The sequence below is a fragment of the Carlito syrichta genome, unplaced genomic scaffold (genome assembly GCF_000164805.1).
Source record: "Carlito syrichta isolate Samal-C Ts95f unplaced genomic scaffold, Tarsius_syrichta-2.0.1 Scaffold130442, whole genome shotgun sequence".
Classification (NCBI taxonomy): domain Eukaryota; kingdom Metazoa; phylum Chordata; class Mammalia; order Primates; family Tarsiidae; genus Carlito; species Carlito syrichta.
This window is the reverse complement of record NW_007074538.1, coordinates 43805-47575: the sequence shown is the minus strand read 5'-3', so window position 1 is coordinate 47575 and position 3771 is coordinate 43805.

Sequence of the window (3771 nt, the reverse complement as noted above, 5' to 3'; positions counted from 1 at the left end):
CCCGAAGCCATGGGACAGGGCGGTCGTGGGTCTCCCAGCGCAGACTGAACCAGTCCTTCCGGTCACACTTCACTCTCCTTTCAGGCAGAAAAAAAAGACCGCATTCACCCTCGACTCTGCTTGGCTGGTGCGGGGCTTAGCAGGACACAGCGCAGCCGGGCCTGGAACCACGTCACCCACACACTGCACCGAGAAGCGAGCTCCTGAGTCTGGGTCTCGCTGGTGGCGGCGTTTCCTCCTCGGGTCCCCAGTTCTAGTTGTGCACAAATGCCAGGCGGTACGTGGGGGGGGTGTCACAAGGACAGAATGTTGGGGGCCAAGAGGATGGGACCAAGGAGATGGCTGTTTCTTTCATCACTTTCTTCTACACGATTTGTCAACTCCCCCGGCCCAGGCCCTCAACCCAAGGGTGGCCCATCCTGGATGAGAATACAAACTCGCCACTTCCCACGCAAGACTAGATCAACTCTGGACGTGATCTTGAACAGCTGAGGTTGTCGGGGCTGTCACCAGCAAGAGCCTGGAAAATGACCCACATTACAGCCTCACCCGTGAGAAACCAGGCTTGTCCCAACACATGCGCCCATCCTGTGTCTCTATCTAGAACCAACACTGCGACCTGCCTTTGAACCCCAGAGCCTGGTTTAAAGTCGTTTCGTGCTGATGCTACCTGGGGAAGACGACTGTCAGGCAGGCCTGTCTCATGCCTCGTGGATGGTGAGCAACCACCCGGCCCACGAGTGGGGAAGGGGAGCTTCGGCCTCCTTAAAACGACCAGACACGAAGACACTCAGGATCTCCCAAGGACCCGGCAGGGGGAGCCTGGGGCCGGGAGGTGAGTTTATGACATGCCCCCCTGTGTTCACGTGCTCATTTGTGTTTGAAAAACTAGAAAACCAGGCTGCTACCACAGGACCAGCCCAGCAGGGAGTTCTCTGTTGTTTTGTTTGGGTACAACTATTCTCACTTTTCTCAAGCCTTAAACCAAGGGTTCTCACCCTTGGCACCACTGACATGAGAGGCTGGGTCATTCTTGGGGCAGGGGGCGTCCTGGGCATGTAGGGTGCCAAGCAGCAATCCTGGCCTCCTTCTGTTAGAAGCCGGGGGCACTCTGCCAAGCTGTGACAACCAAAAATGCCCTCAGACACTGTCAACGTCCCCTGGAAGGAACTGGCCCTGGTTGAGAACCACTGTTGTACTGGAAGATAATGTCTTCAAATCTTTCAGTGGTTTCCTGGGATGGTTTTTTTTTTTTTTGAGTTGGAGTCTCACTCTGTCGCCCAGACTGGAGTGCAGTGGCCGCTCCCGGCCACGGTGGCCTCAACCTGCCGGGCTCCGGCCTCGACCTGCCGGGCTCCGGTGATCCTTCCGCCTCAGCCTTCCGAGTAGCCGGAATTCCAGGCGCGCGCTACCACGCCCGGCTGATTTTTGGATTTCTTGTAGAGATGAGGTCTCGCTGCCCAGGCGGGTCTCGAACCCGCGGGCTCAGGCCATCCACTCACCTCGGCCTCCCAAAGGCGCGGGATGACAGGCTGAGTCACCGAGCCCGGCTTTCCTGGGATGGTTTTATGCTCAGGCCAGACACAGAAGAGTGGAGAAATCCTGGCCTTGGGGGGCACGCTGTCATCCACGCGGCAAGAACGCCACACACTAGCGATCACTACAGAAGAGGGATGCCTCTTGAACTGAGGACAGTATCGTGAGGACACAGAAGAGGACAAAAGAGGTGTTACTAGGATGAGAAAAGACACACCCGAGGAGATGGACACCAAAAAATGACTGGGATGTCAGAACTACGGAAACGGCTGCAGAAGAGGATGGAGCACGGCCAGGGCGACTCTGGAGAGGACAGCTTGACTCAGAACCATCAGTCGGCCAAGGCGGCCGCGTCGGGGTGGGCTGTGGCCTTTGCAGTGACCTCCTGGGTCTCGGCCTCAGAATGTTCAAGGTGGCTGACCCCTATCCTCAGCTCATACTGCGCTGGGCACCACAGACTTCCAGGCACCTTCACAGATGGAGTCCACAAGTGCAGGCCACTTGGTTTCCCAAGAGAGAGGCCTGGCCAGTGTCTCCAGGGAGTGTGAATGCAGGACAGTAGAGGCCACCAGCACAGGCCCTGACGGCTGGGGGAGGGGAGGGCCTCCGGAGGCATCAGTCCTAGAACTCCTCCGGGTTAAAGCTCTTCCTCCAGGGCTTACCTGCATCTGGGTGAAGGTGACAGACCCTAAGTGTAGATACCAACTAGGGCCAAAACTGTCTTTTTTCCAGAAGCAAAAGGCACCAGCTGGGCGTGCTTGGGAACTCACTTCTCTCTCCTCCCACAGGGCCTCTCCGAGGTGTGAGCAGAGCCCTGTTCGCGAGCTCAGCCTGTCTTCCGTGGACTCCACCCATACAGACCCCAAACTACGGTTCTCAACCAGCAGTACATGGACCTACAGGATTCCAGAACTCTGGGCTTTCTAGGATCTGAAACTGCAAATGGAATTTCGCACTTGCCCAGTTTCCCAGAGAGAGGATCCTCAGCTTCCTACCAGATTATAAGTAACAGGGCCTGGACCTTTCCAAAACACCTACTATCTGTCACACATAAATGCATTTAGGCTTGGAGTCAGCATTCTGCTTTCTGGGAATTTACCCCATAAAGCAATCCCACTTGTGAGCAAAGATACCCACTGGCTGTTCATTGCAGCAATGACTGTAGCAGAAAGTTACTGGAAACAATCTGAACATCTATCAACTGACAACTGGATAAATTAATTGTGTTACCTTCATGGATACCTGTGCCTACTAAAAAGACCCATGGCCAGTGCAGAGCTCTTGTCTGTAATCCCAGGAATTTGGGAGGCCAAGGCAGGAGGATGGCTTGAGGCCAGAAGTTCAAGACCAGCCTGAGCCATCAAGTGAGACCAGTATCTAAAAAAATAATAAAAGATCGGAGAAGCTCTTCTTTATGCCCTAGAGCAGCAGTTCGGGAGGCGGGGGAAGGGGGCTGATTTCACTCCCTAGGGACACTGGGTAATGTCTGGGGTCATGTGTGGGAGCCCTGGCTGGGGGTGCTCCCAGCACGGAGTGGGTGGAGGCCAGGGACACTGCTTGGCACCCTGCAGTGCCAGGACCGCCCCACCCCAGACAACAATTGAGTTCCAAATGTCAACAGTGCCCGGGGGAGGATTCCAGCTCGACTGTGATCTCCAAGGCATATTTAACAAAAACACAGTACACAGAATCATGCAGAGAATCACCCATTTTGTTTCTTTGCATAGAGACACGATCTCACTATGTTGCCCAGGCTGATCTGGAACGCTTGGCCTCAAGCGTGATCCTCCTGCCTTGGCCTCCCAAAGTGCTGGGACGACAGGCGTGAGCCACTGTGCCCGGCCTGTATGTGTGCTTTTAAAGGAAAGGCAGGCACGTACTTTCGGGAAGGGACACAAAGAGTCAAAGACAGTCCCTGTCTCCGGGGAGGGGGGCTGCAGGTCCCGAGGAAACTGACTTTTCACCCCACCCTTCCAACTCTACACCTTGTCCACCAAGAGGTCTCTGAAAAGCGCTCTGGCTGCAAAAGTCCCTGGTCCCTGGGCTATCTGGCGAGGGCCCCGGGTCGACATCCTCGGGACGGGCCTCTTCCTCCTCTCCCCCCCCCCCCCGCCGCTGGAGGGGAGGGAAGGAGGAGAGGGGTGCACCTGGGGGGTGCATCTCCCCTCCTCCCAGGGGCTCTGCCCAGTCTCGGGGGGGGGCCGACGCCCACAGGGCTGGCAGGGCCCGGGCCAC